This window comes from Miniopterus schreibersii, assembly GCF_964146895.1.
Source record: "Miniopterus schreibersii genome assembly, chromosome: 8".
Lineage (NCBI taxonomy): Eukaryota > Metazoa > Chordata > Mammalia > Chiroptera > Miniopteridae > Miniopterus > Miniopterus schreibersii.
This window is the reverse complement of record NC_138109.1, coordinates 6,597,440-6,611,033: the sequence shown is the minus strand read 5'-3', so window position 1 is coordinate 6,611,033 and position 13,594 is coordinate 6,597,440. Positions and strand designations below refer to the sequence as shown.

Below are 13,594 nucleotides of genomic sequence, written 5' to 3'. Positions count from 1 at the left end.
TGGCAGGGTTCACCATCACACTCCTCCCCCTCACGTCACCCCTACAGACCTACAATGTAAACAATAAATTGGCACAAAGCTGAGGTACCCAGTTGAAAATATACACACATTCAAGCATTTCAGAAATAATCACAACCATGTAGACTGGAACATATCCTATAGGAACACAGGCTATAAAAACCCATACACACACAAAGGAAGTGGTACAGCTACATTACGTCAGCTCTCGCCTCGATTCATAAATGCAAAACCACAAAACAAGACAAAAATCTAAATGGCGTTTTTTTCTGGAAACCTTCTTAGAGTGAATGAATCTAGGTTGAGTCTCTAAATATGTTACTGCACAGTACTCGTTGATGCATCACTTTCAACAGCCACGGGGGAGGGAAAAAGCGTAATCTTAGTCAATTCTATCATGCAACCAGATCAAATAACATTTCAAGCGCGGCCTGCCAAGCGCGCCAGGGCCTGCCAGAGTACAATGAGCACTCAAGTGCTCTGGACTGAAAACCACCTTTCACTGGTCCCAGAGATCTTTATAAAACAGTTTAAACACTACTAAATTACAGAGTTGGAAAAAACAAATACAAGCTTCTAACTGCTACTCCCACACTATTGTGAAGTTACTGTAAAGCCTCTAAAATGTCTTCCTTGTGTTATTTTACTAGGCAATGTAAATATTCAGAAAAGCAATTGCTTCTTAGAGCCCAAATCTAACACACATAAAAATGTAGAGATGGCTGTGCATCTGGAAATAATTGCCCACAGATCAACGGGTTTACATGGGATATTGCTCCCATCTGTAAGGTTTCTAATCATGTCTACTTTAAATTTGGAGAGGAAGGAAGGAAGGAAGGAAGGAAGGAAGGAAGGAAGGAAGGAAGGAAGGAAGGAAGGAAGGGAGGGAGGGAGGGAGGGAGGGAGGGAGGGAGGGAGGGAGGAAGGGAGGGAGGGAGACTCAGTATAGCAATTTTGGCACAGGATTTTAAGGACTTTGTCAACTCTGTTCTCAACTTTTACTCAGTGTCTCAATCTTAAAGCACACTGATACACAATTTCAAAGGGAAAAATTAATCTCTGTTGACCCCTGCGTTCATTCGCATACCTTTTTTATTTTAATTTCCATATGGCTGAGAGGCGGCCTCCAGCTGAACAATGCCCCAAGGAGAACAGTGGCACATGTGCGCCCAGAAGAGTAAAACAAAGTAACCTATTACAGGAGTTTCTCTCTCAGCAAACAAGAGTGGTCAAGCAGGTCTCCCCATAGCTTCCAAGGGAGTACAAGATTTGAGTAAACAAGGGGAAGGGGGTGGGGAAGCCACCATCTCAAACCAAAAAATTTTTAACAATTTAAACTTCAAGCAAGCAATCTTCTTCAAAACTATCTCTGCATTTTAGCTACTCCGGTAAAATAACCATATTTTGGTCTAAGAAATAAATTATTTGTAAGATACCCCTAAATTATAATCAAGTCCATCAAATCCATTTTTCAATTTAAATTTACTCCACAGTAAGCAATGAAGTTTCTGATCAGTGACTTTTGGATTATACATTGTTCATCGTAAGGCTTTCCTTTCAGAGAAGACAAAAATACACACACGTTCTTTAAAAATCATGTGTTTTCTGCCCCAAAGATGTTTCTTAATTGATTTATGTGATTGGGACTAGTAAAGCCAACAGAAATGCAACGGGACACAACAAATACAGATTCCCGATTCCTGGAAAGCCACCACCATTCTTGGGAACACCAGAGTTGTTCGTCGTTCCTAGGGTCAGCTCCGGCACTCCGCACACCCACCTCCGAGAGCCCTGCGCCCACACTTGATCAACTTCCTGGCCAGAGACCCGCATCCCCCTCACAGCACAAGTCGCTGGCCACTTGCCTGCGGCCGGTCAGCAGCAGGAGCTGGGCCTGCGGGCCTCGTCCTCCTCCAGCGCGGGGCCCCCAAACTCAGGCCGTGGGCAGGGGCGGGCGGGGGCTCGGGGCAAGAATGCACTTGCTAAACAAAAGGAGGCCCCCTGTCCGATGCAGGGCAGCGGCGCAGAGAAGCGGTCACAGGTCCCCACAGCTCAGAGGCTCCAAGGGGGGAGTCGGTGGCCACACGGGGCCCCGCCCGCGGCTGGGGGTATGCGGCCGCGCTCCTTCAGCCCCAGAGGCTGGGCCACCACTGCCACATGCTTGAGACCCAGACACCGGAGAGAAAGAGCAGCCTCCCCACGGCGGCGGCGGCCTGCAAAACCCGGGCTGGAGCCCGGCCTGCTCCTGGCGCGCTCCTGCCCGCTGCCACCGAGGACGCGCGCGCACACACAAAGCCGCTGCAATTTTATCTCCTTCCTAGGCTGGGCCAGCCTCAAATCTCCCCAATCCTCCCTCCCCTGCTGACAGCCGGAACTGAGAGGCTGCGTGATTGATGGCAGCTCTTAATAGCGTGGTCAGCTAGAAAATGCATCTGCAAGCAAGATATTAAAGAGGCAGCGCATCCCCGTGAGTGATCAGCAGTTCACACGTCCTAGAGGTGCCTCTGCTTCTGCCAGGAATATTAATACCAACCACTTCTGACGTCTAATAAATGCAGATGAAATAACCAACAATCATAGACACCCCCAAAGTGTTTAAAGATGCACAGTAGAGAATCATTGTTTGGTGTCACACAATAATTCTGACCCCAATTTTCCTTATAACTTAAGAATTTTCTAAGTTATTTGTTTAAAATTCTTCCCTCCAATCCTTTTACCCAAGAAATCAGAGATTCATCTTCTAAACAAGGCATACTTAAATCAGGCTTCATTGTCCATCTAAGAAGGAAGCAAAATAAATGCACATTCCTTGCCAAGCGGCCTTAAATATACATATACCCCACAGGATTCCAGACCCCCCTCATTAATTCCATTTTTATGTGCATCTAAATAGAATTACCAACTGTTAATTTAAAATTAGTTTCTTCCCCACATCCAATATGGTAAACATAAATCAACTTGCTAAAATTTATTAAAATTAAATTACATTCATAGTATGTACTCCCTAGTAGTAGCAGCCCAGATAAATTTTCCTATTAAATAAGAGACTGTAGAAAATATGAATTCAGAGTATTAAGCTTACTCGGTGTCAACCCAAATTTGAAAGTCACAAGCTCAAAATTCAAATGATTACTTTTAGTATCTTTAAATATTACATCTTTTGCCTTCTAGGCAAGTTTTATTGAACTCTCGAATAGTTTTATAAATGTTATTGGACCTCCCAAGGTGCAATAATGTCACTGAATTAATAGGGCCCCTCTTACCAATAGTCAGAGACTTAGATAAGTGATTTGCCCAGTCTCTTGACCGGGGTGGGGGTAGGGGTACGTGCCGGCACAGACAACCAAACTGAAATGCTGACATGAACATTTGCTATTTAAACATCATTCTGCTGATCTCTTTTATAGAAAAATCAAGTTACTCTACAGGAGACAGAAATATCTACCTAAAACTACTAACAGCACAAGCACTAAGAGTGAGAGCAGATGAAGCATAATGTTTTTGCCACCCTAAAAGGTGGCTGTAGTCAATACAAACTAGAGGTGTTCTGGCACTGGCTGGTTAGCTCAGTTGGTTACAGCACTGTCCTGATACACCAAGGTTGCAGGTTCAATCCCTGGTCAGGGCGCATACAAGAATCAACCAATGAATGCATAAATAAATGGAATGAATCAATGTTTCTCTCTCTCCTCTCTCTCTCTCTCAAAAGATACCAATTTTTAAAAAATCATCAGATGTGGTATATAGTGCAAGTGCAGCTCTGCTATAAGCCCCACTAAACACCATTCCTCAATGAGTCCATCACTGGCATGCAGTTTGAAAATCTGCTTCATAACCAAGTAACTCTGAGATCACTCCATCCATATCAGAGATGAAGCTGACCCTGCAGCCAGCTACAAAAGGCACTCCTATGCTGGGAAACACTTCCATTTTCTAACCAGCTACACACACACACACACACACACACACACACACACACGCGCGCGCGCGCGCGCGGCAGAGGCTGAAGAGAGTTTTGTTTTGTTTTCCTGCAGACCTTTTTAAAAATGGTGGTTTAAGGTGAATTGAAAAGGGCTGGTGAGAACAGCCAAACTACTCTTTTAAAATTCATACTACGCCTAGTCTCTCAGGATCCTAAATGCTCTGACAGCACTTTATGACACTTACGTTCTTTTGTCCTTGTCTTGCATCCTCTCTGATAAGCCCTCCACACCCAGTCCCGCATCTTTCAATTACACCTGTCTTTCAATTTCCCCAAGGTATCAGGATTTCTACTGCAGGCCATCACTGCTTCTTCCCAAGAGAGCAGGAATATTTCCCTACCACACACACACAGTTAAAGCCTATTCCTCCTTCAGATCTCAGGTCAAATATCACTTTGTCAGAGAAGCTTCCCTGAGGCCCCATTCTAGGTCAAGTTCCTTTGTTACAAGTTCTCAGGGAACTGTGTTCCTTTCCTTGTGAGCATTTATCTCAGTTTATAATTCATTGTTGTAATTCTCTGATTAAAGTCCATAGTCCTCTCTAGAAAGCAGGTTCCATTAGAGAAAGCTCTATACATTTGCCCATCATAAGGTTTCAGTGAATGACGGACCACATATACCAGGGTAGTATACCATACAGCCTAGGTGTGTAGTAGGCTATACCATCCAGGTTTGTGTAAGTACACTACAGGATGTTTGCACAATGACAAAATCGACAAACACATTTCTCAAAACATGTCTCCATCATTAAGTGGTGCCTAACTGTACCGGGTGTCAAGCACACAGATCTATGGAAAGAATAAGTGAATTGAGGGCAACAATCCTGTTTTATTCCTTTTGTATACTCTCTGTACAGTTCCTGGCACAAAAAAAGCCTCTCTCAAATAAGTAACATCTATCCAAATAAATAGCATGTTTTATTAACCATTAAAAGTCTAGTAAAAGGAAGATTTTCATCCCCACTTTATAAAGATGTAAATAACTGTGCTAAGGGTAGCTCAGAAAAACACCGATACCCTAACCAGGATCTTACTTGCAAGCTACACTTTTAATTTAAGGGGTACAGAAACCATCATTAATTTATTCAAGCCAAGTTCTTCCTACTTACCTGGCATTTAAGCAAGGGACAAACAGCAACAGGTAAACTGGATAGATCACTAAATCTTGTACACACACAAAGAGCAATATAAATAGAGCATAAAATTTTCAGAGCACATTGTACACTAGTTTGTCTTTCAAGCTTCTCTGAATGCAAAAGTACTACAAAATTCAAAATTCAGCTATAAATGAGGGGAGAGGAATAATCCTTCCCCTCTCTTTTACCTTAAACTTTTTCTTTATTTTCAGTTTTTCCCCCTCTAAAAGACCTCTATTTCCCTGACATGGAAGCCTCTGTAAGAGTTCTTTTTGAGCTGAGGACTCCACTCAGTTATATATACCATTCCAAAACCACCCTTCCCAACTCCTCAAAGTGAAAAATTAATTTAAACCCATTAATGTGAGCTTTTAAATTAAGAGATTTATAGATAAGAAATGGAAGTTATTACAAGACAATTTCTCAGATAAGCACATGAAAAGGTGAAAGAAACAGCATGTGAGAGGAATGAAAAAATTTAATATATCCCATCCTCACCCCAAATTAATGCTTGTGGTTATTTTCAACATTCTACATTGCACTGCTTAATTCCCACATTGTACCCTGGCCTTGTCTGTGCCATTGCTTCCTTTTGTCCTAAGCTCCATTCCACATAAATTCCAGCTCCAGATTTTATAACACCCTTCATTTATCAAAACAACCCTGTCAAGTTGAGTACCATTAACAGATAATGAGAGGAGACAACAGATGCGGTTAGAAGCAAAGCACTCCATATTCTACAGGCCTCAGCATGCAGCCAAGTGAGCTGACATCTGACTTTACCCAAACAGTTATAATTAAATACAAAGTCTAGTTAAACTAACATTAAAGCTGTGACCATGAACAGTACACAAGGGAAATGTGAAGTATAACCTTAGCACCAGTTGAACAGGAACCAGGTTATTCCAGATCCTTAACCTTAACAACTACCCTGCATTTACTCCCTCCACTCTGATTCTGACACAGCAAGAAGACAGGCCCCATCTTCTAAGGAAGGGGGCTTTGGCCTACTTCCCAAGACCACTAGAGAGGGAAAGAGATTGCATTTTTATGTGGAAGTTTAAAGGTAACATTCATCTAACAATAACTAGTGAGGTCTGCCAAAATTACAACTATCAAGTTGAGACAATCAACATTCTTTTCTAAGCATTATCTAGTAAAATCATTCAGATCAAGTAACTTAACTCATCCCAGTGTCAAAATGGTCAAAAGAACTCCAAAGTCAATTAAGCATGACTGAATCAAGTAGTACTAGTTAGCTATGTTTGTATAGTTATTGGGAGGTTTTGTTTTGTATTACTATGCAGAATAGAATTATATTTTTAAACAAACCATCCACTTCTTTCCTTTTTTCCAACTCACAAAAATGGTACCACACAACAAAACTTTTAGTTTTCAAAAGAAAAAAACATAGTTCTTTTGAAGCCCTTTTGGGTTTTGAGTAACATATGTTCCTACAGAAAATCCAAACAATTCGATTCAAGAAGTTGAAGTGCATCTCTCCAGACTCTCTTCTAGAACTCACATATACAAACATATACAAATACTTAAGAACATATATATTCGTCTGGGGGTTCATTCCCTTGATTTTTGTTTCATGAAAATGAAATCCTACTACTCATGCTATATAGTAACTTGTTTCTCTCACTATACAGCCAATTCCTTTTTTATAGTTGCACAGATTTCTATAGTATGAGAGTGCCATAATTAAAAAGTGCCTAATTATGCGTTGGCAGATATGACTAGGTTGGGCATTGTCCCATGCACACAAAGGTTGCTGGTTCGATTCCAGGTCAAGGCACAGGCTTGATGACTGGTAGGGGGCATGCAGGAGGCAGCTAGTTGACGTTTTGCTCTCACATCCATGTTTCGCTATCACATCCATGTTTCGCTCTCTCTCCCATTCCCGTATTCTCTCTCTAAAAATCAATTAAATGTATAAATAAAAAAATAAATAAATAAATAAATAAATAAATAAATTTTTAAGTGCCTAATTATCATAAGCCACTTCTATGTGTATCCCTGTGCATATATGTATTTCTATACTGTAGGAATCTCTCACTCAATGGATAAGCATTATCTAGTCAAAGAGACTGAATCAAGCTACCCTCCTAGATTTCCTATCCTCTGGCCATTCTCTATTTCTTTCCATGACTCCTAAAAATAGGTAGTCAATGCTGAGCCCCTTCTTATCACAGTCCAGCATCTCTCATGAGTGAGAAGATTCACTCTCAAGCTGCTTCATGCTGATTGCAAAATTTTATTTTTCCCAGCCCTGAGCTTGCTTCTTAGCAACAGATCCATGTTTCAAATGCTCTCTGGGCTCCGCCATGATGGTATCCCACGGACACTCTCAAATCATCCTAAACCAAATCAATTTCCTTCCCCACATGTCCCGGCTTCCCCCACATAGTCCCAGGATACTCCTGTTACCCTGGTGTAAGTATTAATAGTGTGTCTTTAAAAAAAAAAAAGGAAGGAAATAATACTTATATCCTAAAATGTATATGAAATCAGAATTAGCACATTAAATGTAAAATACTTCTCAGGTTTTAGGACTACAAAACGACTTTTATTATTTTAATAACAGGTAACTATCATCTAATCCAGTTTGCAAGTCTTAAAGATAAATCAAGCCCAGCCAACATGGCTCAGTGGCTGAGCATCGACCTATGATCCAGGAGAACACAGTTCGATTTCCAGTCAGGGCACATGCCTGCGTTGCAGGCTCGATCCCCAGTAGGAGGCATGCAGGAAGCAGCTGATCAATGACTCTTTCATCATTGATGTTTCTCTCTCTTCCCCTCTCCCTTCCTCTCTCTGAAATCAATAAAGACATATTAAAAAAAAAAAAAGTATAAATCAAGGTCAGGCATTTACTAATATGAATTTTTAAAATAACTTTGCTATATAATTATCTATCCATTCACTTATCACATCACTTTCCATTCAGCAAACATTTAATGATCAACTCACAGTTTCTTTGCAGGTAAAGGTGCTGAAGAACAGAAATATAAAAACTTACATCGATTTTGTTGGTGATAATTATATCCACAGAAAAAGACTTAACAGAAAACCATGAACATGTATGTTGTAATAATTAGGCAAATATTCCAAATTATTGGGGAAAAGTGAGTTTTTATGTCCTTTAATGCCAGAATCGTAATATTTACTTTTATATTTAAGAGTAAAACTTATGAGTTAACTTCAACCTAAATAATGTTGGAATCTATATAATACACTCTTGAAAAATAACTAGAGATAACATCAGATTCTAAAATTAAAGGAGGCTAATTTTTAGTAAAACTATAAACAGCACATATTCCATATACAGGTACAACATTAAAGATGGACGTTAATTACAACTTTTTTGTTTAACACTTCCCTACATAGCCCAAATATATATTTGAGTGATAAACTACTAATATGTATTTAAAGTGTGATTTCATTAAGTACAAAATTATGGACTTTATTAAAATAATATATATATATATATATATATATATATATATATATATATATATATATATAGGGTGGGAAGGGAGAGGGTGGGAACAAAAGCTTGCAACACATCAAATCACTTTTTTCTAAGAACAGAACAGATGCTCAGTGTGCACTGGGAGCAAGCTCATCTGACATAGTAAGTCAATCAAAGGTCAAGCCTGAGGTTTTTGTTTTTGGAAGTGGGTTGCCCTCTCCAGGATGTAGGATGTGAAATAAGCCTTAAAGCAGCTTAAGAATGAGGCAGAGAGACTTCTAAGATAGCATCTGTTTTAAACATATTTAAGGATATTTTCATCTCTATTTTAAGCTCACTAGAGATCTCAGATTCTATAGATGAAATTATAATATTCCAATAGAGTGATACTTTCAAACGGCAAAAGTACAGGTAAAAAGAGAGATTTCTCAACTGGAAAAATATTACAGTTAAAAAACAGAGATTTTTGTGGAAGAAACAGCTTAGGGACTCAGGACCCTGACAGAATGTATAGAATGGGGGGGGGGGTCTGACAATATGTGATTAAATCAGTGAGATACAGTCAGGTTTACTGAAAGTCCATAATCTTTTTTTTTTTTTTTTTAATATATCTTTATTGATTTCAGAGAGAGGGAGAGAGAGAGATAGAAACATCAATGATGAGAGAGTCATTGATCGAGCCCACAACGCAGGCATGTGCCCTGACCAGGAATCAAACCGCGATCGCCTGGATCCTAGGTCGACGCTCAACCGCTGAGCCACGCCGGGCCGGGCGAAAGTCCATAATCTTAAGACAACTAAAAACCTCAACTGAAATCATTATACCAAGAATTCAAAAATTTCAACCAGATGGATAGATATTTGTGAAACTAAAATAACACAAATCCAAAACACTGCTTTGCCCTTTAAAACAAATTCTTAAGTATGTTTTGTCTGGAAATATGCCTCCAATAAACTAAACTTTTAAAAATAAAATCACAAACATCTATTTTAAGAAAAATATAAATTTAAATGATTCAAAAGATTAAATCAGTATCATTTGCCAGGTTCAACATCACAAGTAGCGTTAATGATCCAGTACTTTTCTGTTTACAACCCAGTCACACTTCTCTCTAGACAATGTCAAAAGATAGTCCAAAATATCCACTCAAACATGCAATACGTTAGCTAAAACAAAAATCAAAAGCCGCAGTCTCAATAAGGTTTGACCTTAACAACACAGGGCGGTTTCTTTTGTTTTGGAGAAGGAAAGTGGTAGAGGTGAGAGAGACTGTCATGAAGACAAATTCTGCACATCCATATGACTTTTAATTCTAACTTACTAGAAAAAGCAAATATTTGGAATGCAGGAAATAAAACTTAGTACAAAGAAAGACATTCTAACATTTTCATTATTTAATTAATTCTAACAATGAAATCTAAACACTGACCATTCCCTCTAATCTTCAGAGTAAGCTAACTCTAACACGGAAAAATACGAGAGCCCTAACAGCAGACTCTGGTATGTTTAAACAATTATAATGTAAAGCATGTTCATTCTCACAAGTGAAAGGAAATGACTGCCAAATGCTTCCTTTACAATCTCTGCAGAATAGAGCAAGTCTCTTTAATGTGAGATTTTCCTGACATTCCAATTGTAGCGGACATTGAACACAGACGCATTAAAAGCTGCCCTGGTTCTATTATCTTTTATTGAAGGCTTACCAAAGATCAGACATGAGTCCACTGCTATTTACATTTTTTGGTGTATTAATCACTTTTATACTCAAGGGCTTTAGAAAAATTCAATAGATTTTTTTTTTTAATGACAATAACCACAGGATGTAACCATAGCTGTATTGGTCTTTTTCTCAGGAAGGTCAGAAAAGCTTTAAAAACAGGAAGTCTGTGCTATAAGGTTGAGAAATGTTTGTTTTACCAGTCTAAGGCTTTATGGTTGTAGTTTGCAGTCAGGTGTTATGGAGGACTACAGTTTATTCTTTCCAGTCAAGGATTAATGTCACTGGGGAAAGGCTAAAAAGGCGCTCAACTTTAAAAAGCATATTATCCTAAAACAAGGCTTGTTATAAAATATGAACTATCAATCTTCCTAGCTACCCTTCAACATTAAATAGGAGCTAATTTAGTAAGTTGGGAAAAGGAACAGTTTTATTTTTTGTGGTAATCTATAACAGCTAAAGGAATATCATAGTTACCAATACTAAGACAGCCACCTAGCAACAATTAACAGGTTAAGAATTGATACTTGCCATTTTATACATGTTTTCTATTGGTTACCTCATTTATCATTATACTAAATTAATTATTGTAATTAATATAAGAATGACTATCTTCTTGAATGCAAATTCTTGCCAAAAAAAAATCAATGCAGGCCCTGGCCTGGTAGCTCTCAGTTCCTTAGAGCCAAAATTGCAGGTTCAATCCTCAGTTAGGGCACATACAAAAGAATCAGCCAATGAATGCATAAATAAGTAGAATAACAAACAGATGTCGTTCTCTCTCTCTCTCTCTCAAATCAATTTTTTAAAAATCAATGCAGATTAAACTAAAAAAAAAAACAACACCTTTTTTATCCCCAATGAAATGATTAATTTCTGCTTTTAAAGACACTATTAAAAAAATTTAAGTCTGCTAGAGTACAAAAGAAAGCCATAACATATCCAACAAGGATATTTGTTTAAAAAATCGAATTTCATAATTCCATTCTTTATTTCGCCTCCATTTATATAGGCAATAAAAAAGAATGGCATTATCATTTGTGGAATCCAATTTATATGAAATTAAATGTTATATTATGAAAAGCTTTAAGGTAAAAAAAATCCAAATATAATATGCACCTTATCAATTTAAAAACCATTTGGGTGCTAAAGGGCACTGCTTGAAAATCATATCAAGATAAAGTACTTTAAAATATGAACACACTTTTTATGAAGAGGGCACCAAAAGGGAAGAAGGAAGCCCCTGGTCCTCCCAAAGCCAAAGCCAAAGCCAAAGCCAAGAAAACAGTGCTGAAAGGCGTCCACAGCCACACAAAAAAGATCTGCAGGTCACCCACCTTCCAACGGCCAAAGACACTGAGACTTGGAAGGCACTCTAAATATCCTCGGAAGAGTGCACCCAAGAGAAACAAGCTTTACCCCTATGCCATCACCAAATTCCCCAACTACCGAGTCAGCCATGAAGAAGATAGAAGACAACAATAAATTTGTGTTCATTGTAGATATCAAGGCCAACAAGCACCAGATCCAACAGGCTGTGAAGAACCTATATGACATTGATGTGGCCAAGGTCAACACCCTAATCAGGCTCGATGGAGAGAAGAAGGCATATGTGTTGGACTGGCTCCTGACTATGATGCTTCGGATGTTGCCAACAAAACTGGGATCATCTAAACTGAGTCCAGCTGGCTAACTATAAATATAAAAATTTTACACTGTAAAAAAATAAAATAAAATATGAACACAAAAGGCTATTGCCACAACAGTTTGTCATTTATCCCAAGATGTGTCAAAAAGAGAAACAAATAAAAGTGATTTTCTACTTGAATGTTATAGCTACCTTAAAATTTGTATTCCTATAGGGAACTGAACTACCTAACATATGAGAATAAAATGACACCCCCTTAATCAACTAGATGTCTTCCTCATCTTTCAAAAGGCATCGCTCTAATAACAACTAACCCTAAAAAGGGACCTACTGGTTCTCAGTTTAGTGTACAATGTATAATGGTCAGGCTTCTTTCCCAGGAATTGAAAGACAATAGAGCAATGCCTTCAAAATTTTGAGGAAAATCAATATTCAACCTAAAATTCTATATCCAGCTGAACTATGAAACAGGTATGAATATAAAATAAAGAATTTTAAGATATACACAGCCTCAAAACATTCATTTCCCATGTAAAGTTAACTCCACAAATGAGAGAAGGAACCATACAAAAATCTGTGAAAAATTACCTATAAGGGGATGCCCAGAGTGATAAGGTGGCAGGTCTAGGCATTAAATCACGATGAGGGGCTCCAGAAGGGATACCACCAAAAGTGATTTATAGATTCCCTAATATCTTCCATTACACTGAGAGAAGTTTTCTTTAGTTGTGCTGGGAAGGCTGATTTAGATAGAAAAATATAAAACTAAGCAAAGAAATGAGAAAGAGACAATTTTTTTTTTAATCCTCAACTGAGGATATTTTTCCATTGCTTTTCAGACAGAGTGGGGGGGGTTGGGGGGGGGGGAGAGAGAGAGAGAGAGAAATTGGTTGCCTCCCACACGAGCCCCAACTGGGGCCTGAGATGGAGCTTGCAAATGAGGTATGTGCCCTTGGCCGGAATCAAACCCAGGACTCTTGAGTATGCTGGCTGACGCTCTAACCACTGAACCAAACCAGCCAGGGCGAGAGATGAATTTTTAACTCCCCGAAAGAAAAAAGACTTTAGCTACTTCTTTTGAAAAATCTGCTGACACATACCCATTAGCATTTTATGATGTGCTTTGGTCACCTGGTGAACAAAGTTATAATTTCAGAACTTCAAATTTAAAAAAGAAAAGGAAAATCTAGCCAAAGAAGCAATCAATCATTTTAAGTAAACACAGGCACCAGAACTGAAATGTATTTTTCTTCATAGAGCAGGTTGTATTACATTTTGCCACCTGCTGGCAAGACTCATAAAATTTAGCCATCCTATAATAATAATCTTAAATTTTAAAAAAAGAAGATACATGAAAATAATCACAAGAAATCAAAAATAAATTATGTAACAACCAAATTCAATCACTATAATTTTAGTATGCATAAATGAGAAAAATATTACCAACTAAATAGCTTTTAAAAGATAAATGCTATGAAAGCAAAAGTATAAATGTATTATCTAGCTTCAAAGAACTTAAATTTTTAAGATAATATTTAGCATTTTACCCACTTGTTTATTCAAAGTTATGTTCCACAATTAGCTAAAGGTTTTTTAAAAAGAGAATAAGGTGGA

At 38.3% G+C, this 13,594-nt stretch overlaps 1 protein-coding gene and 1 pseudogene across 5 annotated transcripts in view; one reads left to right on the top strand and one right to left on the bottom strand.

Moving 5' to 3' along the window:
- RERE (arginine-glutamic acid dipeptide repeats) overlaps positions 1–13,594 on the bottom strand; it is a 346,780-nt gene that overhangs the window by 256,537 nt on the left and 76,649 nt on the right. Inside the window, exon 1 of one of the 4 annotated variants that reach the window (XM_081143855.1) lies at positions 1,884–2,212. The exons of 2 other annotated variants lie outside the window; for them this stretch is intronic. The gene's annotated coding sequence lies outside the window, so the exon portion shown is untranslated. One more of the 4 variants, XM_081143857.1, reaches the window with a different exon arrangement.
- On the top strand, positions 11,539–12,006 carry LOC308560347 (large ribosomal subunit protein uL23 pseudogene; annotated as a pseudogene). Its single transcript has one exon. The product of its transcript is annotated as a large ribosomal subunit protein uL23 pseudogene (transcript).